Genomic DNA, 27,467 nt, shown 5'->3' with positions numbered 1-27,467 from the left:
AACGAATGAACGAATGAACGAATGAACGAATGAACGAATGAACGAATGAACCAATGAACAAATGAACAAATGGACAAATGGACAAATGGACAAATGGACAAATGGACAAATGGACAAATGGACAAATGGACAAATGGACAAATGGACAAATGGACAAATGGACAAATGGACAAATGGACAAATGGACAAATGAACAATTGGACAAATGGACAAATGAACAAATGGACAAGTGAACAAATGAACAAATGAACAAATGAACAAATGAACAAATGAACAAATGAACAAATGAACAAATGGACAAATGAACAAATGAACAAATGAACAAATGAACAAATGAACAAATGAACAAATGATCAAATGAACAAATGAACAAATGAACAAATGAACAAATGAACAAATGAACAAATGAACAAATGATCAATTGAACAAATGAACAAATGAACAAATGAACAAATGAACAAGTGAACAAATGAACAAATGAACAAATGAACAAATGAACAAATGAACAAATGAACAAATGAACAAATGAACAAATGAACAAATGAACAAATGAACAATTGAACAAATGAACAAATGAACAAATAAACAAATTAACAAATTAACAAATGAACAAATGAACAAATGAACAAATGAACAAATGAACAAATGTACAAATGAACAAATGAACAAATGAACAAATGAACAAATGAACAAATGAAGAAATGAACAAATGAACAAATGAAGGAATGAACGAATGAACGAATGAACGAATGAACGAATGAACGAATGAACAAATGAACAAATGAACAAATGGACAAATGGACAAATGGACAAATGGACAAATGGACAAATGGACAAATGGACAAATGGACAAATGGACAAATGGACAAATGGACAAATGGACAAATGGACAAATGGACAAATGAACAAATGAACAAATGAACAAATGAACAAACGAACAAATGAACAAATGAACAAATGAACAAGTGGACAAATGAACAAATGAACAAATGAACAAATGAACATATGAACATATGAACAAATGAACATATGAACAAATGAACAAATGAACAAATGAACAAATGAACAAATGAACAAATGAACAAATGAACAAATGAACAAATCGACAAGTGAACAAATGAACAAATGAACAAATGGACAAATGAACAATTGGACAAATGAACAATTGGACAAATGGACAAATGGACAAATGGACAAATGGACAAATGGACAAATGGACAAATGGACAAATGGACAAATGGACAAATGGACAAATGGACAAATGGACAAATGGACAAATGGACAAATGGACAAATGGACAAATGGACAAATGAACAAATGAACAAATGAACAAATGAACAAATGAACAAATGAACAAATGAACAAACGAACAAATGAACAAATGAACAAATGAACAAGTGGACAAATGAACAAATGAACAAATGAACAAATGAACATATGAACATATGAACAAATGAACATATGAACAAATGAACAAATGAACAAATGAACAAATGAACAAATGAACAAATGAACAAATGAACAAATGAACAAATGAACAAATCGACAAGTGAACATATGAACAAATGAACAAATGGACAAATGAACAATTGGACAAATGAACAATTGGACAAATGGACAAATGGACAAATGAACAAATGGACAAATGGACAAATGAACAAATGAACAAATGAACAAATGAACAAATGAACAAATGAACAAATGAACAAATGAACAAATGAACAAATGAACAAGTGAACAAATGAACAAATGAACAAATGTACAAATGAACAAATGAACAAATGAACAAATGAACAAATGAACAAATGAACAAATGAACGAATGAACGAATGAACAAATGAACAAATGAGCGAATGAGCGAATAGACAAATGAACAAATGAGCGAATAGACAAATGAACAACTTAACAAATGAACGAATGAACAAATGAACAAATGAGCGAATAGACAAATGAACGAATGAACAAATGAACGAAGGAACAAATGAACAAATGAACAAATGAACAAATGAACAAATGAACAAATGAACAAATGAACAAATGAACAAATGAACAAATGAACAAATGAACAAATGAATAAATGAAAAAATGAACAATTGAACAAATGAACAAATGAACAAATGAACAAATGAACAAATGAACAAATGAACAATTGAACAATTGAACAAATGAACAAATGAACAAATGAACAAATGAACAAATGAACAACTGAACAACTGAACAAATGAACAAATGAACAAGTGAACAAATGAACAAATGAACAAATGAGCGAATAGACAAATGAACAAATGAACAAATGAACAAATGAACAAATGAACAAATGAACAAATGAACAAATGAACAAATGAACAAATGAACAAATGAACAAGTGGACAAATGAACAAATGAACTAATGAACAAATGAACAAATGAACAAATGAACAAATGAACAAATGAACAAATGAACAAATGAACAAATGAACAAATGAACAAATGAACAAATGAACAAATGAACAAATGAACAAATGAACAAATGAACAAATGAACAAATGAACAAATGAACAAATGAACAAATGAACAAATGAACAAATGAACAAATGAACAAATGAACAAATGAACAAATGAACAAATGAACAAATGAACAAATGAACAAATGAACAAATGAACAAATGAACAAATGAACAAATGAACAAATGAACAAATGAACAAATGAAGAAATGAAGAAATGAACAATTGAACAATTGAACAAATGAACAAATGAACAAATGAACAAATGAACAAATGAACAAATGAACAAATGAACAAATGAACAAATGAACAAGTGAACAAATGAACAAATGAACAAATGAGCGAATAGACAAATGAACAAATGAACAAATGAACAAATGAACCAATGAACGAATGAACAAATGAACAAATGAACAAATGAACAAATGAACAAATGAACAAATGAACAAATGAACAAATCAACAAATGAACAAGTGGACAAATGAACAAATGAACAAATGAACAAATGAACAAATGAACAAATGAACAAATGAACAAATGAACAAATGAACAAATGAACAAATGAACAAATGAACAAATGAACAAATGAACAAATGAACAAATGAACAAATGAACAAATGAACAAATGAACAAATGAACAAATGAACAAATGAACAAATGAACAAATGAACAAATGAACAAATGAACAAATGAACAAATGAACAAATGAACAAATGAACAAATGAACAAATGAACAAATGAACAAATGAACAAATGAACAAATGAATAAATGAAAAAATGAACAAATGAACAAATGAACAAATGAACAAATGAACAAATGAACAAATGAACAAATGAACAAATGAACAATTGAACAATTGAACAAATGAACAAATGAACAAATGAACAAATGAACAACTGAACAACTGAACAAATGAACAAATGAACAAATGAACAAGTGAACAAATGAACAAATGAACAAATGAGCGAATAGACAAATGAACAAATGAACAAATGAACCAATGAACGAATGAACAAATGAACAAATGAACAAATGAACAAATGAACAAATGAACAAATGAACAAATGAACAACTGAACAACTGAACAAATGAACAAATGAACAAATGAACAAGTGAACAAATGAACAAATGAACAAGTGAACAAATGAACAAATGAACAAATGAGCGAATAGACAAATGAACAAATGAACAAATGAACAAATGAACCAATGAACGAATGAACAAATGAACAAATGAACAAATGAACAAATGAACAAATGAACAAATGAACAAATGAACAAATGAACAAATGAACAAATGATCAAATGAACAAATGAACAAATGAACAAATGAACAAATGAACAAATGAACAAATGAACAAATGAACAAATGAACAAATGAACAAATGAACAAATGAACAAATGAACATATGAACAATTGAACGAAGGAACGAAGGAACAAATGAACAAATGAACAAATGAGTGAATAGACAAATGAACGACTGAACAAATGAACGAATGAACGAATGAACGAATGAACGAATGAACGAATGAACGAATGAACGAATGAACGAATGAACCAATGAACAAATGAACATATGAACAAATGAACAAATGAACAAATGAACAAATGAACAAATGAACAAATGAACAAATGAACAAATGAACAAATGAACAAATGAACAAATGGACAAGTGAACAAATGAACAAATGAACAAATGAACAAATGGACAAATGAACAATTGGACAAATGAACAATTGGACAAATGGACAAATGGACAAATGAACAAATGGACAAATGGACAAATGAACAAATGAACAAATGAACAAATGAACCATTGAACAAATGAACAAGTGAACAAATGAACAAATGAACAAATGAACAAATGAACAAATGAACAAATGAACAAATGAACAAATGAACAAATGAACAATTGAACAAATGAACAAATGAACAAATGAACAAATGAACAAATTAACAAATGAACAAATGAACAAATGAACAAATGAACAAATGAACAAATGAACAAATGTACAAATGAACAAATGAACAAATGAACAAATGAACGAATGAACGAATGAACGAATGAACGAATGAACGAATGAACGAATGAACGAATGAACGAATGAACGAATGAACAAATGAACAAATGAACAAATGGACAAATGGACAAATGGACAAATAGACAAATGGACAAATGGACAAATGGACAAATGGACAAATGGACAAATGGACAAATGGACAAATGGACAAATGGACAAATGGACAAATGAACAATTGGACAATTGGACAAATGGACAAATGAACAAATGAACAAATGAACAAATGAACAAATGAACAAATGAACAAATGAACAAATGAACAAATGAACAATTGAACAAATGAACAAATGAACAAATGAACAAATGAACAAATGAACAAATGAACAAATGAACAAATGAACAAATGAACAAATGAACAAATGAACAAATGAACAAATGAACAAATGAACGAATGAACGAATGAACGAATGAACGAATGAACGAATGAACGAATGAACGAATGAACAAATGAACAAATGAACAAATGAACAAATGAACAAATGAACAAATGAACAAATGAACAAATGAACAAATGAACAAATGAACAAATGAGTGAATAGACAAATGAACGACTGAACAAATGAACAAATGAACGATTGAACAAATGAACAAATGAACAAATGTACAAATGAACAAATGAACAAATGAACAAATGAACAAATGAACAAATGAACAAATGAACATATGAACATATGAACAAATGAACAAATGAACATATGAACAAATGAACAAATGAACAAATGTACAAATGAACAAATGAACATATGAACAATTGAACAAATGAACGAATGAACGAAGTAACGAATGAACAAATGAACAAATGAGCGAATAGACAAATGAACAAATGAACAAATGAACAAATGGAAAAATGAACAAATGAACAAATGAACAAATGAACAAATGAACAAATGAACAAATGAACAAATGAACAAATGAACAAATGAACAAATGAACAAATGAAGAAATGAACAAATGAGCAAATGAAGAAATGAAGAAATGAACAAATGAACAAATGAACAAATGAACAAATGAACGAGTGAACAAATGAACGAGTGAACAAAAGAACCAATGAACGAATTAACAAATGAACAAATGAGCGAATAGACAATCGCACAAATGAACAACTGAACAAATGAACAAATGATCAAATGAACAAATGAACAAATGAACAAATGAACAAATGAACAAATGAACAAATGAACAAATGGACAAATGAACAAATGAACAAATGAACAAATGAACAAATGAACAAATGAACAAATGAACAAATGAACAAATGAACAAATGAACAAATGAACAAATGAACAAATGAACAAATGAACAAATGAGTGAATAGACAAATGAACGACTGAACAAATGAACAAATGAACGATTGAACAAATGAACAAATGAACAAATGTACAAATGAACAAATGAACAAATGAACAAATGAACAAATGAACAAATGAACAAATGAACAAATGAACAAATGAACAAATGAACAAATGAACAGATGGAAAAATGAACAAATGAACAAATGAACAAATGAACAAATGGAAAAATGAACAAATGAACATATGAACAATTGAACGAATGAACAAATGAACAAATGAGCGAATAGACAATCGCACAAATGAACAAATGAACAAATGAACAAATGAACAAATGAACTATTGAACAAATGAACAAATGAACAAATGAACAAATGAACAAATGAACAAATGAACAAATGGACAAATGAACAAATGAACAAATGATCAATTGAACAAATGAACAAATGAACAAATGAACAAATGAACAAATAAACAAATGAACAAATGAACAAATGAGCGAATACACAAATGAACGAAGGAACAAATGAACGACTGAACAAATGAACAAATGAACAAATGAACAAATGAACAAATGAACAATTGAACAAATGAACAAATGAAAAAAATGAACAAATGAACAAATGAACAAATGAACAAATGAAAAAAATGAACAAATGAACAAATGAACAAATGAACAAATGAACAAATGAACAAATGAACAAATGAACAAATGAACAAATGAACAAATGAACAAATGAACAAATGAACAAATGAACAAATGAACAAATGAACAAATGAACAAATGAACAAATGAACAAATGAACAAATGAACAAATGATCAAATGAACAAATGAACAAATGAACAAATGAACAAATGTACAAATGAACAAATGAACAAATGAACAAATGAGCGAATAGACAAATGAACAAATGAACAAATGAACAAATGGACAAATGAACAAATGAACAAATGAACAAATGAACAAATGAACAATTGAACAAATGAACAAATGAACAAATAAACAAATGAACAAATGAGCGAATAGACAATCGTACAAATGAACAAATGAACAAATGAACAAATGAACAAATGAACAAATAAACAAATGAACTAATGAACAATGGAACAAATGAACAAATGAACCAATGAACCAATGAACGAATGAACAAATGAACAAATGAACAAATGAACAAATGAACAAATGAACAAATGAACAAATGAACAACTGAACAAATGAACAAATGAACAAATGAACAAATGAACATATGAACAAATGAACAAATGAACAAATGAACAAATGAACATATGAACAAATGAACAAATGAACAAATGAACGAATGAACAAATGAACCAATGAACGAATGAACGAATGAACGAATGAACGAATGAACGAATGAACGAATGAACGAATTAACGAATGAACGAATGATCGAATGAACCAATGAACCAATGAACAAATGAACAAATGAACAAATGGACAAATGGACAAATGGACAAATGGACAAATGGACAAATGGACATATGAACAAATGTACAAATGAACAAATGAACAAATGAACAAATGAACAAATGAACAAATGAACAAATGAACGAATGAACGAATGAACGAATGAACGAATGAACGAATGAACGAATGAACGAATGAACGAATGAACCAATGAACAAATGAACAAATGGACAAATGGACAAATGGACAAATGGACAAATGGACAAATGGACAAATGGACAAATGGACAAATGGACAAATGGACAAATGGACAAATGGACAAATGGACAAATGGACAAATGGACAAATGGACAAATGGACAAATGAACAATTGGACAAATGGACAAATGAACAAATGGACAAGTGAACAAATGAACAAATGAACAAATGAACAAATGAACAAATGAACAAATGAACAAATGAACAAATGAACAAATGGACAAATGAACAAATGAACAAATGAACAAATGAACAAATGAACAAATGAACAAATGATCAAATGAACAAATGAACAAATGAACAAATGAACAAATGAACAAATGAACAAATGAACAAATGAACAAATGAACAAATGAACAAATGATCAATTGAACAAATGAACAAATGAACAAATGAACAAATGAACAAGTGAACAAATGAACAAATGAACAAATGAACAAATGAACAAATGAACAAATGAACAAATGAACAAATGAACAAATGAACAAATGAACAATTGAACAAATGAACAAATGAACAAATGAACAAATGAACAAATTAACAAATGAACAAATGAACAAATGAACAAATGAACAAATGAACAAATGTACAAATGAACAAATGAACAAATGAACAAATGAACAAATGAACAAATGAACAAATGAACAAATGAAGAAATGAACAAATGAACAAGTGAACAAATGAACAAATGAACAAATGAACAAATGAACAAATGAACAAATGAACAAATGAACAAATGAACAAATGAACAATTGAACAAATGAACAAATGAACAAATTAACAAATTAACAAATGAACAAACGAACAAATGACCAAACGAACAAATGAACAAATGAACAAATGTACAAATGAACAAATGAACAAATGAACAAATGAACAAATGAACAAATGAAGAAATGAACAAATGAAGAAATGAACAAATGAACAAATGAAGGAATGAACGAATGAACGAATGAACGAATGAACGAATGAACAAATGAACAAATGAACAAATGGACAAATGGACAAATGGACAAATGGACAAATGGACAAATGAACAAATGAACAAATGAACAAATGAACAAATGAACAAATGAACAATTGAACAAATGAACAAATGAACAAATGAACAAATGAACAAATGAACAAATGAACAAATGAACAAATGAACAAATGAACAAATGAACGAATGAACGAATGAACGAATGAACGAATGAACGAATGAACCAATGAACCAATGAACAAATGAACAAATGAACAAATGGACAAATGGACAAATGGACAAATGGACAAATGGACAAATGGACAAATGAACAATTGGACAAATGAACAAATGAACAAATGAACAAATGAACAAATGAACAAATGAACAAATGTGCAAATGAACAAATGAACAAATGAACAAATGAACAAATGAACAAATGAACAAATGAACAAATGAACAAATGAACAAATGAACAAATGAACAAATGAACAAATGAACAAATGAACAAATGAACAAATGAACAAATGAACAAATGAACAAAGAACAAATGAACAAATGAACAAATGAGCAAATGAAGAAATGAACAAATGAACAAATGAACAAATGAACAAATGAACAAATGAACAAATGAACAAATGAACGAGTGAACAAAAGAACCAATGAACGAATTAACAAATGAACAAATGAGCGAATAGACAATCGCACAAATGAACAAATGAACAAATGAACAAATGAGCGAATAGACAATCGCACAAATGAACAAATGAACAAATGAACAAATGATCAAATGAACAAATGAACAAATGAACAAATGAACAAATGAACAAATGAACAAATGGACAAATGAACAAATGAACAAATGAACAAATGAACAAATGAACAAATGAACAAATGAACAAATGAACAAATGAACAAATGAACAAATGAACAAATGAACAAATGAACAAATGAACAAATGAACAAATGAACAAATGAGTGAATAGACAAATGAACGACTGAACAAATGAACAAATGAACGATTGAACAAATGAACAAATGAACAAATGTACAAATGAACAAATGAACAAATGAACAAATGAACAAATGAACAAATGAACATATGAACATATGAACAAATGAACAAATGAACATATGAACAAATGAACAAATGAACAAATGTACAAATGAACAAATGAACATATGAACAATTGAACTAATGAACGAATGAACGAAGTAACGAATGAACAAATGAACAAATGAGCGAATAGACAAATGAACAAATGAACAAATGAACAAATGGAAAAATGAACAAATGAACAAATGAACAAATGAACAAATGAACAAATGAACAAATGAACAAATGAACAAATGAACAAATGAACAAATGAAGAAATGAACAAATGAGCAAATGAAGAAATGAAGAAATGAACAAATGAACAAATGAACAAATGAACAAATGAACGAGTGAACAAATGAACGAGTGAACAAAAGAACCAATGAACGAATTAACAAATGAACAAATGAGCGAATAGACAATCGCACAAATGAACAACTGAACAAATGAACAAATGATCAAATGAACAAATGAACAAATGAACAAATGAACAAATGAACAAATGAACAAATGAACAAATGGACAAATGAACAAATGAACAAATGAACAAATGAACAAATGAACAAATGAACAAATGAACAAATGAACAAATGAACAAATGAACAAATGAACAAATGAACAAATGAACAAATGAACAAATGAACAAATGAACAAATGAACAAATGAACAAATGAGTGAATAGACAAATGAACGACTGAACAAATGAACAAATGAACGATTGAACAAATGAACAAATGAACAAATGTACAAATGAACAAATGAACAAATGAACAAATGAACAAATGAACAAATGAACAAATGAACAAATGAACAAATGAACATATGAACATATGAACAAATGAACAAATGAACATATGAACAAATGAACAAATGAACAAATGTACAAATGAACAAATGAACATATGAACAATTGAACGAATGAACGAATGAACGAAGTAACGAATGAACGAATGAACAAATGAACAAATGAACAAATGAACGAATGAACAAATGAACAAATGAACAAATGAACAAATGAACAGATGGAAAAATGAACAAATGAACAAATGAACAAATGAACAAATGAAAAAATGAACAAATGAACAAATGAACAAATGAACAAATGAACAAATGAACAAATGAACAAATGAACAAATGAACAAATGAGCGAATAGACAATCGCACAAATGAACAAATGAACAAATGAAAAAAATGAACAAATGAACAAATGAACAAATGAACAAATGAACAAATGAACAAATGAACAAATGAACAAATGAACAAATGAACAAATGAACAAATGAACAAATGAACAAATGAACAAATGAACAAATGAACAAATGAACAAATGAACAAATGAACAAATGAACAAATGAACAAATGAACAAATGAACAAATGAACAAATGAACAAATGAGCGAATAGACAATCGCACAAATGAACAAATGAACAAATGAAAAAAATGAACAAATGAACAAATGAACAAATGAACAAATGAAAAAAATGAACAAATGAACAAATGAACAAATGAACAAATGAACAAATGAACAAATGAACAAATGAACAAATGAACAAATGAACAAATGAACAAATGAACAAATGAACAAATGAACAAATGAACAAATGAACAAAAGAACAAATGAACAAATGAACAAATGATCAAATGAACAAATGAACAAATGAACAAATGAACAAATGAACAAATGTACAAATGAACAAATGAACAAATGAACAAATGAGCGAATAGACAAATGAACAAATGAACAAATGAACAAATGGACAAATGAACAAATGAACAAATGAACAAATGAACAAATGAACAATTGAACAAATGAACAAATGAACAAATAAACAAATGAACAAATGAGCGAATAGACAATCGTACAAATGAACAAATGAACAAATGAACAAATGAACAAATGAACAAATAAACAAATGAACAAATGAACAAATGAACAAATGAACAAATGAACAAATGAACAAATGAACAAATGAACAAATGAACAAATGAACAAATGAACAAATGAACATATGAACAAATGAACAAATGAACAAATGAACAAATGAACATATGAACAAATGAACAAATGAACAAATGAACGAATGAACAAATGAACCAATGAACGAATGAACGAATGAACGAATGAACGAATGAACGAATGAACGAATGAACGAATGAACGAATGAACGAATGAACGAATGAACGAATGAACGAATGAACGAATGAACGAATGAACGAATGAACGAATGAACGAATGAACGAATGAACGAATGAACGAATGAACAAATGAACAAATGAACAAATGAACAAATGAACAAATGAACGAATGAACAAATGAACGAATGAACAAATGAACAAATGAACAAATGAACAAATGAACAAATGAACAAATGAACAAATGAACAAATGAACGAATGAACAAATGAACAAATGAACAAATGAACAAATGAACGAATGAACGAATGAACGAATGAACGAATGAACGAATGATCGAATGAACCAATGAACCAATGAACAAATGAACAAATGAACAAATGGACAAATGGACAAATGGACAAATGGACAAATGGACAAATGGACATATGAACAAATGTACAAATGAACAAATGAACAAATGAACAAATGAACAAATGAACAAATGAACGAATGAACGAATGAACGAATGAACGAATGAACGAATGAACGAATGAACGAATGAACCAATGAACAAATGAACAAATGGACAAATGGACAAATGGACAAATGGACAAATGGACAAATGGACAAATGGACAAATGGACAAATGGACAAATGGACAAATGGACAAATGGACAAATGGACAAATGGACAAATGGACAAATGGACAAATGAACAATTGGACAAATGGACAAATGAACAAATGGACAAGTGAACAAATGAACAAATGAACAAATGAACAAATGAACAAATGAACAAATGAACAAATGGACAAATGAACAAATGAACAAATGAACAAATGAACAAATGAACAAATGAACAAATGATCAAATGAACAAATGAACAAATGAACAAATGAACAAATGAACAAATGAACAAATGAACAAATGAACAAATGAACAAATGATCAATTGAACAAATGAACAAATGAACAAATGAACAAATGAACAAGTGAACAAATGAACAAATGAACAAATGAACAAATGAACAAATGAACAAATGAACAAATGAACAAATGAACAAATGAACAATTGAACAAATGAACAAATGAACAAATGAACAAATTAACAAATTAACAAATGAACAAATGAACAAATGAACAAATGAACAAATGAACAAATGTACAAATGAACAAATGAACAAATGAACAAATGAACAAATGAACAAATGAACAAATGAAGAAATGAACAAATGAACAAATGAAGGAATGAACGAGTGAACGAATGAACGAATGAACGAATGAACGAATGAACAAATGAACAAATGAACAAATGGACAAATGGACAAATGGACAAATGGACAAATGGACAAATGGACAAATGGACAAATGAACAAATGAACAAATGAACAAATGAACAAATGAACAAATGAACAAATGAACAAACGAACAAATGAACAAATGAACAAATGAACAAATGAACAAATGAACAAATGATCAAATGAACAAATGAACAAATGAACAAATGAACAAATGAACAAATGAACAAATGAACAAATGAACAAATGAACAAATGAACAAATGAACAAATGAACAAATGAACAAATGAACAAATGAACAAATGAACAAATGAACAAATGAACAAATGAACAAATGAACAAATGAACAAATGAACAAATGAACAAATGATCAAATGAACAAATGAACAAATGAACAAATGAACAAATGTACAAATGAACAAATGAACAAATGAACAAATGAGCGAATAGACAAATGAACAAATGAACAAATGAACAAATGGACAAATGAACAAATGAACAAATGAACAAATGAACAATTGAACAAATGAACAAATGAACAAATAAACAAATGAACAAATGAGCGAATAGACAATCGTACAAATGAACAAATGAACAAATGAACAAATGAACAAATGAACAAATAAACAAATGAACAAATGAACAAAGGAACAAATGAACAAATGAACCAATGAACCAATGAACGAATGAACAAATGAACAAATGAACAAATGAACAAATGAACAAATGAACAAATGAACAAATGAACAAATGAACAAATGAACAAATGAACAAATGAACAAATGAACATATGAACAAATGAACAAATGAACAAATGAACAAATGAACATATGAACAAATGAACAAATGAACAAATGAACGAATGAACGAATGAACGAATGAACGAATGAACGAATGAACGAATGAACGAATGAACGAATGAACGAATGAACGAATGAACGAATGAACGAATGAACGAATGAACGAATGAACGAATGAACGAATGAACGAATGAACGAATGAACGAATGAACGAATGAACGAATGAACGAATGAACGAATGAACGAATGAACAAATGAACAAATGAACAAATGAACAAATGAACAAATGAACGAATGAACAAATGAACGAATGAACAAATGAACAAATGAACAAATGAACAAATGAACAAATGAACAAATGAACGAATGAACAAATGAACAAATGAACAAATGAACAAATGAACAAATGAACAAATGAACGAATGAACGAATGAACGAATGAACGAATGAACGAATGATCGAATGAACCAATGAACCAATGAACAAATGAACAAATGAACAAATGGACAAATGGACAAATGGACAAATGGACAAATGGACAAATGGACATATGAACAAATGTACAAATGAACAAATGAACAAATGAACAAATGAACAAATGAACAAATGAACAAATGAACGAATGAACGAATGAACGAATGAACGAATGAACGAATGAACGAATGAACGAATGAACGAATGAACGAATGAACCAATGAACAAATGAACAAATGGACAAATGGACAAATGGACAAATGGACAAATGGACAAATGGACAAATGGACAAATGGACAAATGGACAAATGGACAAATGGACAAATGGACAAATGGACAAATGGACAAATGGACAAATGAACAATTGGACAAATGGACAAATGAACAAATGGACAAGTGAACAAATGAACAAATGAACAAATGAACAAATGAACAAATGAACAAATGAACAAATGAACAAATGAACAAATGGACAAATGAACAAATGAACAAATGAACAAATGAACAAATGAACAAATGAACAAATGATCAAATGAACAAATGAACAAATGAACAAATGAACAAATGAACAAATGAACAAATGAACAAATGATCAATTGAACAAATGAACAAATGAACAAATGAACAAATGAACAAGTGAACAAATGAACAAATGAACAAATGAACAAATGAACAAATGAACAAATGAACAAATGAACAAATGAACAAATGAACAAATGAACAATTGAACAAATGAACAAATGAACAAATGAACAAATTAACAAATTAACAAATGAACAAATGAACAAATGAACAAATGAACAAATGAACAAATGTACAAATGAACAAATGAACAAATGAACAAATGAACAAATGAAGAAATGAACAAATGAACAAATGAACAAATGAACAAATGAAGGAATGAACGAATGAACGAATGAACGAATGAACGAATGAACGAATGAACGAATGAACGAATGAACAAATGAACAAATGAACAAATGGACAAATGGACAAATGGACAAATGGACAAATGGACAAATGGACAAATGGACAAATGGACAAATGGACAAATGGACAAATGGACAAATGGACAAATGAACAAATGAACAAATGAACAAATGAACAAACGAACAAATGAACAAATGAACAAATGAACAAGTGGACAAATGAACAAATGAACAAATGAACAAATGAACATATGAACATATGAACAAATGAACATATGAACAAATGAACAAATGAACAAATGAACAAATGAACAAATGAACAAATGAACAAATGAACAAATGAACAAATGAACAAATCGACAAGTGAACAAATGAACAAATGAACAAATGGACAAATGAACAATTGGACAAATGAACAATTGGACAAATGGACAAATGGACAAATGGACAAATGGACAAATGGACAAATGGACAAATGGACAAATGGACAAATGGACAAATGGACAAATGGACAAATGGACAAATGGACAAATGGACAAATGGACAAATGGACAAATGGACAAATGGTCAAATGAACAAATGAACAAATGAACAAATGAACAAATGAACAAATGAACAAATGAACAAACGAACAAATGAACAAATGAACAAATGAACAAGTGGACAAATGAACAAATGAACAAATGAACAAATGAACATATGAACATATGAACAAATGAACATATGAACAAATGAACAAATGAACAAATGAACAAATGAACAAATGAACAAATGAACAAATGAACAAATGAACAAATGAACAAATCGACAAGTGAACAAATGAACAAATGAACAAATGGACAAATGAACAATTGGACAAATGAACAATTGGACAAATGGACAAATGGACAAATGAACAAATGGACAAATGGACAAATGAACAAATGAACAAATGAACAAATGAACAAATGAACAAATGAACAAATGAACAAATGAACAAATGAACAAATGAACAAATGAACAAGTGAACAAATGAACAAATGAACAAATGTACAAATGAACAAATGAACAAATGAACAAATGAACAAATGAACAAATGAACAAATGAACGAATGAACGAATGAACAAATGAACAAATGAGCGAATGAGCGAATAGACAAATGAACAAATGAGCGAATAGACAAATGAACAACTTAACAAATGAACGAATGAACAAATGAACAAATGAGCGAATAGACAAATGAACGAATGAACAAATGAACGAAGGAACAAATGAACAAATGAACAAATGAACAAATGAACAAATGAACAAATGAACAAATGAACAAATGAACAAATGAACAAATGAACAAATGAACAAATGAACAAATGAACAAATGAACAAATGAATAAATGAAAAAATGAACAATTGAACAAATGAACAAATGAACAAATGAACAAATGAACAAATGAACAAATGAACAATTGAACAATTGAACAAATGAACAAATGAACAAATGAACAAATGAACAAATGAACAACTGAACAACTGAACAAATGAACAAATGAACAAGTGAACAAATGAACAAATGAACAAATGAGCGAATAGACAAATGAACAAATGAACAAATGAACAAATGAACAAATGAACGAATGAACAAATGAACAAATGAACAAATGAACAAATGAACAAATGAACAAATGAACAAATGAACAAATGAACAAATGAACAAATGAACAAATGAACAAATGAACAAGTGGACAAATGAACAAATGAACTAATGAACAAATGAACAAATGAACAAATGAACAAATGAACAAATGAACAAATGAACAAATGAACAAATGAACAAATGAACAAATGAACAAATGAACAAATGAACAAATGAACAAATGAACAAATGAACAAATGAACAAATGAACAAATGAACAAATGAACAAATGAACAAATGAACAAATGAACAAATGAACAAATGAACAAATGAACAAATGAACAAATGAACAAATGAACAAATGAACAAATGAACAAATGAACAAATGAACAAATGAACAAATGAACAAATGAAGAAATGAACAATTGAACAATTGAACAAATGAACAAATGAACAAATGAACAAATGAACAAATGAACAAATGAACAAATGAACAAATGAACAAATGAACAAATGAACAAGTGAACAAATGAACAAATGAACAAATGAGCGAATAGACAAATGAACAAATGAACAAATGAACAAATGAACCAATGAACGAATGAACAAATGAACAAATGAACAAATGAACAAATGAACAAATGAACAAATGAACAAATGAACAAATGAACAAATGAACAAGTGGACAAATGAACAAATGAACTAATGAACAAATGAACAAATGAACAAATGAACAAATGAACAAATGAACAAATGAACAAATGAACAAATGAACAAATGAACAAATGAACAAATGAACAAATGAACAAATGAACAAATGAACAAATGAACAAATGAACAAATGAACAAATGAACAAATGAACAAATGAACAAATGAACAAATGAACAAATGAACAAATGAACAAATGAACAAATGAACAAATCGACAAGTGAACAAATGAACAAATGAACAAATGGACAAATGAACAATTGGACAAATGAACAATTGGACAAATGGACAAATGGACAAATGAACAAATGGACAAATGGACAAATGAACAAATGAACAAATGAACAAATGAACAAATGAACAAATGAACAAATGAACAAATGAACAAATGAACAAATGAACAAATGAACAAATGAACAAATGAACAAATCGACAAGTGAACAAATGAACAAATGAACAAATGAACAAATGAACAAATGAACAAATGAACAAATGAACGAATGAACAAATGAACAAATGAACAAATGAACAAATGAACAAATGAACAAATGAACAAATGAACAAATGAACGAATGAACGAATGAACGAATGAACGAATGAACGAATGATCGAATGAACCAATGAACCAATGAACAAATGAACAAATGAACAAATGGACAAATGGACAAATGGACAAATGGACAAATGGACAAATGGACATATGAACAAATGTACAAATGAACAAATGAACAAATGAACAAATGAACAAATGAACAAATGAACAAATGAACGAATGAACGAATGAACGAATGAACGAATGAACGAATGAACGAATGAACGAATGAACGAATGAACGAATGAACCAATGAACAAATGAACAAATGGACAAATGGACAAATGGACAAATGGACAAATGGACAAATGGACAAATGGACAAATGGACAAATGGACAAATGGACAAATGGACAAATGGACAAATGGACAAATGGACAAATGGACAAATGGACAAATGAACAATTGGACAAATGGACAAATGAACAAATGGACAAGTGAACAAATGAACAAATGAACAAATGAACAAATGAACAAATGAACAAATGAACAAATGAACAAATGAACAAATGAACAAATGAACAAATGAACAAATGAACAAATGATCAAATGAACAAATGAACAAATGAACAAATGAACAAATGAACAAATGAACAAATGAACAAATGATCAATTGAACAAATGAACAAATGAACAAATGAACAAATGAACAAGTGAACAAATGAACAAATGAACAAATGAACAAATGAACAAATGAACAAATGAACAAATGAACAAATGAACAAATGAACAAATGAACAAATGAACAAATGAACAATTGAACAAATGAACAAATGAACAAATAAACAAATTAACAAATTAACAAATGAACAAATGAACAAATGAACAAATGAACAAATGAACAAATGTACAAATGAACAAATGAACAAATGAACAAATGAACAAATGAACAAATGAAGAAATGAACAAATGAACAAATGAAGGAATGAACGAATGAACGAATGAACGAATGAACGAATGAACGAATGAACAAATGAACAAATGAACAAATGGACAAATGGACAAATGGACAAATGGACAAATGGACAAATGGACAAATGGACAAATGGACAAATGGACAAATGGACAAATGGACAAATGGACAAATGGACAAATGGACAAATGAACAAATGAACAAATGAACAAATGAACAAACGAACAAATGAACAAATGAACAAATGAACAAGTGGACAAATGAACAAATGAACAAATGAACAAATGAACATATGAACATATGAACAAATGAACATATGAACAAATGAACAAATGAACAAATGAACAAATGAACAAATGAACAAATGAACAAATGAACAAATGAACAAATCGACAAGTGAACAAATGAACAAATGAACAAATGGACAAATGAACAATTGGACAAATGAACAATTGGACAAATGGACAAATGGACAAATGGACAAATGGACAAATGGACAAATGGACAAATGGACAAATGGACAAATGGACAAATGGACAAATGGACAAATGGACAAATGGACAAATGGACAAATGGACAAATGGACAAATGGACAAATGAACAAATGAACAAATGAACAAATGAACAAATGAACAAATGAACAAATGAACAAACGAACAAATGAACAAATGAACAAATGAACAAGTGGACAAATGAACAAATGAACAAATGAACAAATGAACATATGAACATATGAACAAATGAACATATGAACAAATGAACAAATGAACAAATGAACAAATGAACAAATGAACAAATGAACAAATGAACAAATGAACAAATGAACAAATCGACAAGTGAACATATGAACAAATGAACATATGGACAAATGAACAATTGGACAAATGAACAATTGGACAAATGGACAAATGGACAAATGAACAAATGGACAAATGGACAAATGAACAAATGAACAAATGAACAAATGAACAAATGAACAAATGAACAAATGAACAAATGAACAAATGAACAAATGAACAAATGAACAAGTGAACAAATGAACAAATGAACAAATGTACAAATGAACAAATGAACAAATGAACAAATGAACAAATGAACAAATGAACAAATGAACGAATGAACGAATGAACAAATGAACAAATGAGCGAATGAGCGAATAGACAAATGAACAAATGAGCGAATAGACAAATGAACAACTTAACAAATGAACGAATGAACAAATGAACAAATGAGCGAATAGACAAATGAACGAATGAACAAATGAACGAAGGAACAAATGAATAAATGAAAAAATGAACAAATGAACAAATGAACAAATGAACAAATGAACAAATGAACAAATGAACAAATGAACAATTGAACAATTGAACAAATGAACAAATGAACAAATGAACAAATGAACAAATGAACAAATGAACAACTGAACAACTGAACAAATGAACAAATGAACAAATGAACAAGTGAACAAATGAACAAATGAACAAATGAGCGAATAGACAAATGAACAAATGAACAAATGAACAAATGTACCAATGAACGAATGAACAAATGAACAAATGAACAAATGAACAAATGAACAAATGAACAAATGAACAAGTGGACAAATGAACAAATGAACAAATGAACAAATGAACAAATGAACAAATGAACAAATGAACAAATGAACAAATGAACAAATGAACAAATGAACAAATGAACAAATGAACAAATGAACAAATGAACAAATGAACAAATGAACAAATGAACAAATGAACAAATGAACAAATGAACAAATGAACAAATGAACAAATGATCAAATGAACAAATGAACAAATGAACAAATGAACAAATGAACAAATGAACAAATGAACAAATGAACAAATGAACAAATGAACAAATGAACAAATGAACAAATGAACAAATGAACAAATGAACAAATGAACAAATGAACAAATGAACAAATGAACAAATGAACAAATGAACAAATGAACAAATGAACAAATGAACAAATGATCAAATGAACAAATGAACAAATGAACAAATGAACAAATGTACAAATGAACAAATGAACAAATGAACAAATGAGCGAATAGACAAATGAACAAATGAACAAATGAACAAATGGACAAATGAACAAATGAACAAATGAACAAATGAACAATTGAACAAATGAACAAATGAACAAATAAACAAATGAACAAATGAGCGAATAGACAATCGTACAAATGAACAAATGAACAAATGAACAAATGAACAAATGAACAAATGAACAAATGAACAAATGAACAAATAAACAAATGAACAAATGAACAAAGGAACAAATGAACAAATGAACCAATGAACCAATGAACGAATGAACAAATGAACAAATGAACAAATGAACAAATGAACAAATGAACAAATGAACAAATGAACAAATGAACAAATGAACAAATGAACAAATGAACAAATGAACATATGAACAAATGAACAAATGAACAAATGAACAAATGAACATATGAACAAATGAACAAATGAACAAATGAACGAATGAACCAATGAACGAATGAACGAATGAACGAATGAACGAATGAACGAATGAACGAATGAACGAATGAACGAATGAACGAATGAACGAATGAACGAATGAACGAATGAACGAATGAACGAATGAACGAATGAACAACTGAACAACTGAACAAATGAACAAATGAACAAGTGAACAAATGAACAAATGAACAAATGAGCGAATAGACAAATGAACAAATGAACAAATGAACAAATGAACAAATGAACGAATGAACAAATGAACAAATGAACAAATGAACAAATGAACAAATGAACAAATGAACAAATGAACAAATGAACAAATGAACAAATGAACAAATGAACAAATGAACAAGTGAACAAATGAACAAATGAACAAATGAGCGAATAGACAAATGAACAAATGAACAAATGAACAAATGAACAAATGAACGAATGAACAAATGAACAAATGAACAAATGAACAAATGAACAAATGAACAAATGAACAAATGAACAAATGAACAAATGAACAAATGAACAAGTGGACAAATGAACAAATGAACTAATGAACAAATGAACAAATGAACAAATGAACAAATGAACAAATGAACAAATGAACAAATGAACAAATGAACAAATGAACAAATGAACAAATGAACAAATGAACAAATGAACAAATGAACAAATGAACAAATGAACAAATGAACAAATGAACAAATGAACAAATGAACAAATGAACAAATGAACAAATGAACAAATGAACAAATGAACAAATGAACAAATGAACAAATGAACAAATGAACAAATGAACAAATGAACAAATGAACAAATGAACAAATGAACAAATGAACAAATGAACAAATGAAGAAATGAACAATTGAACAATTGAACAAATGAACAAATGAACAAATGAACAAATGAACAAATGAACAAATGAACAAATGAACAAATGAACAAATGAACAAATGAACAAATGAACAAGTGAACAAATGAACAAATGAACAAATGAGCGAATAGACAAATGAACAAATGAACAAATGAACAAATGAACCAATGAACGAATGAACAAATGAACAAATGAACAAATGAACAAATGAACAAATGAACAAATGAACAAATGAACAAATGAACAAATGAACAAGTGGACAAATGAACAAATGAACTAATGAACAAATGAACAAATGAACAAATGAACAAATGAACAAATGAACAAATGAACAAATGAACAAATGAACAAATGAACAAATGAACAAATGAACAAATGAACAAATGAACAAATGAACAAATGAACAAATGAACAAATGAACAAATGAACAAATGAACAAATGAACAAATGAACAAATGAACAAATGAACAAATGAACAAATGAACAAATGAACAAATGAACAAATCGACAAGTGAACAAATGAACAAATGAACAAATGGACAAATGAACAATTGGACAAATGAACAATTGGACAAATGGACAAATGGACAAATGAACAAATGGACAAATGGACAAATGAACAAATGAACATATGAACAAATGAACAAATGAACAAATGAACAAATGAACATATGAACAAATGAACAAATGAACAAATGAACGAATGAACCAATGAACGAATGAACGAATGAACGAATGAACGAATGAACGAATGAACGAATGAACGAATGAACGAATGAACGAATGAACGAATGAACGAATGAACGAATGAACGAATGAACGAATGAACGAATGAACGAATGAACGAATGAACGAATGAACGAATGAACGAATGAACGAATGAACGAATGAACGAATGAACAAATGAACAAATGAACAAATGAACGAATGAACAAATGAACGAATGAACAAATGAACGAATGAACGAATGAACGAATGAACGAATGAACGAATGATCGAATGAACCAATGAACCAATGAACAAATGAACAAATGAACAAATGGACAAATGGACAAATGGACAAATGGACAAATGGACAAATGGACATATGAACAAATGTACAAATGAACAAATGAACAAATGAACAAATGAACAAATGAACAAATGAACAAATGAACGAATGAACGAATGAACGAATGAACGAATGAACGAATGAACGAATGAACGAATGAACGAATGAACCAATGAACAAATGAACAAATGGACAAATGGACAAATGGACAAATGGACAAATGGACAAATGGACAAATGGACAAATGGACAAATGGACAAATGGACAAATGGACAAATGGACAAATGGACAAATGGACAAATGGACAAATGGACAAATGAACAATTGGACAAATGGACAAATGAACAAATGGACAAGTGAACAAATGAACAAATGAACAAATGAACAAATGAACAAATGAACAAATGAACAAATGAACAAATGGACAAATGAACAAATGAACAAATGAACAAATGAACAAATGAACAAATGAACAAATGATCAAATGAACAAATGAACAAATGAACAAATGAACAAATGAACAAATGAACAAATGAACAAATGATCAATTGAACAAATGAACAAATGAACAAATGAACAAGTGAACAAATGAACAAATGAACAAATGAACAAATGAACAAATGAACAAATGAACAAATGAACAAATGAACAAATGAACAAATGAACAATTGAACAAATGAACAAATGAACAAATAAACAAATTAACAAATTAACAAATGAACAAATGAACAAATGAACAAATGAACAAATGAACAAATGTACAAATGAACAAATGAACAAATGAACAAATGAACAAATGAACAAATGAAGAAATGAACAAATGAACAAATGAAGGAATGAACGAATGAACGAATGAACGAATGAACGAATGAACGAATGAACAAATGAACAAATGAACAAATGGACAAATGGACAAATGGACAAATGGACAAATGGACAAATGGACAAATGGACAAATGGACAAATGGACAAATGGACAAATGGACAAATGGACAAATGGACAAATGGACAAATGAACAAATGAACAAATGAACAAATGAACAAACGAACAAATGAACAAATGAACAAATGAACAAGTGGACAAATGAACAAATGAACAAATGAACAAATGAACATATGAACATATGAACAAATGAACATATGAACAAATGAACAAATGAACAAATGAACAAATGAACAAATGAACAAATGAACAAATGAACAAATGAACAAATCGACAAGTGAACAAATGAACAAATGAACAAATGGACAAATGAACAATTGGACAAATGAACAATTGGACAAATGGACAAATGGACAAATGGACAAATGGACAAATGGACAAATGGACAAATGGACAAATGGACAAATGGACAAATGGACAAATGGACAAATGGACAAATGGACAAATGGACAAATGGACAAATGGACAAATGGACAAATGAACAAATGAACAAATGAACAAATGAACAAATGAACAAATGAACAAATGAACAAACGAACAAATGAACAAATGAACAAATGAACAAGTGGACAAATGAACAAATGAACAAATGAACAAATGAACATATGAACATATGAACAAATGAACATATGAACAAATGAACAAATGAACAAATGAACAAATGAACAAATGAACAAATGAACAAATGAACAAATGAACAAATGAACAAATGAACAAATCGACAAGTGAACATATGAACAAATGAACAAATGGACAAATGAACAATTGGACAAATGAACAATTGGACAAATGGACAAATGGACAAATGAACAAATGGACAAATGGACAAATGAACAAATGAACAAATGAACAAATGAACAAATGAACAAATGAACAAATGAACAAATGAACAAATGAACAAATGAACAAGTGAACAAATGAACAAATGAACAAATGTACAAATGAACAAATGAACAAATGAACAAATGAACAAATGAACAAATGAACAAATGAACGAATGAACGAATGAACAAATGAACAAATGAGCGAATGAGCGAATAGACAAATGAACAAATGAGCGAATAGACAAATGAACAACTTAACAAATGAACGAATGAACAAATGAACAAATGAGCGAATAGACAAATGAACGAATGAACAAATGAACGAAGGAACAAATGAACAAATGAACAAATGAACAAATGAACAAATGAACAAATGAACAAATGAACAAATGAACAAATGAACAAATGAACAAATGAACAAATGAACAAATGAATAAATGAAAAAATGAACAATTGAACAAATGAACAAATGAACAAATGAACAAATGAACAAATGAACAAATGAACAATTGAACAATTGAACAAATGAACAAATGAACAAATGAACAAATGAACAAATGAACAAATGAACAACTGAACAACTGAACAAATGAACAAATGAACAAGTGAACAAATGAACAAATGAACAAATGAGCGAATAGACAAATGAACAAATGAACAAATGAACAAATGAACAAATGAACGAATGAACAAATGAACAAATGAACAAATGAACAAATGAACAAATGAACAAATGAACAAATGAACAAATGAACAAATGAACAAATGAACAAGTGGACAAATGAACAAATGAACTAATGAACAAATGAACAAATGAACAAATGAACAAATGAACAAATGAACAAATGAACAAATGAACAAATGAACAAATGAACAAATGAACAAATGAACAAATGAACAAATGAACAAATGAACAAATGAACAAATGAACAAATGAACAAATGAACAAATGAACAAATGAACAAATGAACAAATGAACAAATGAACAAATGAACAAATGAACAAATGAACAAATGAACAAATGAACAAATGAACAAATGAACAAATGAACAAATGAACAAATGAACAAATGAACAAATGAAGAAATGAAGAAATGAACAATTGAACAATTGAACAAATGAACAAATGAACAAATGAACAAATGAACAAATGAACAAATGAACAAATGAACAAATGAACAAATGAACAAATGAACAAATGAACAAGTGAACAAATGAACAAATGAACAAATGAGCGAATAGACAAATGAACAAATGAACAAATGAACAAATGAACCAATGAACGAATGAACAAATGAACAAATGAACAAATGAACAAATGAACAAATGAACAAATGAACAAATGAACAAATGAACAAGTGGACAAATGAACAAATGAACAAATGAACAAATGAACAAATGAACAAATGAACAAATGAACAAATGAACAAATGAACAAATGAACAAATGAACAAATGAACAAATGAACAAATGAACAAATGAACAAATGAACAAATGAACAAATGAACAAATGAACAAATGAACAAATGAACAAATGAACAAATGAACAAATGAACAAATGAACAAATGAACAAATGAACAAATGAACAAATGAACAAATGAACAAATGAACAAATGAACAAATGAACAAATGAACAAATGAATAAATGAAAAAATGAACAAATGAACAAATGAACAAATGAACAAATGAACAAATGAACAAATGAACAAATGAACAAATGAACAAATGAACAATTGAACAATTGAACAAATGAACAAATGAACAAATGAACAAATGAACAACTGAACAACTGAACAAATGAACAAATGAACAAATGAACAAGTGAACAAATGAACAAATGAACAAATGAGCGAATAGACAAATGAACAAATGAACAAATGAACCAATGAACGAATGAACAAATGAACAAATGAACAAATGAACAAATGAACAAATGAACAAATGAACAACTGAACAACTGAACAAATGAACAAATGAACAAATGAACAAGTGAACAAATGAACAAATGAACAAATGAGCGAATAGACAAATGAACAAATGAACAAATGAACAAATGAACCAATGAACGAATGAACAAATGAACAAATGAACAAATGAACAAATGAACAAATGAACAAATGAACAAATGAACAAATGAACAAATGAACAAATGATCAAATGAACAAATGAACAAATGAACAAATGAACAAATGAACAAATGAACAAATGAACAAATGAACAAATGAACAAATGAACAAAT

The sequence above is a fragment of the Megalopta genalis genome, chromosome 9 (assembly GCF_051020955.1).
Source record: "Megalopta genalis isolate 19385.01 chromosome 9, iyMegGena1_principal, whole genome shotgun sequence".
Classification (NCBI taxonomy): domain Eukaryota; kingdom Metazoa; phylum Arthropoda; class Insecta; order Hymenoptera; family Halictidae; genus Megalopta; species Megalopta genalis.
Note: the sequence above shows the minus strand (reverse complement) of the source record.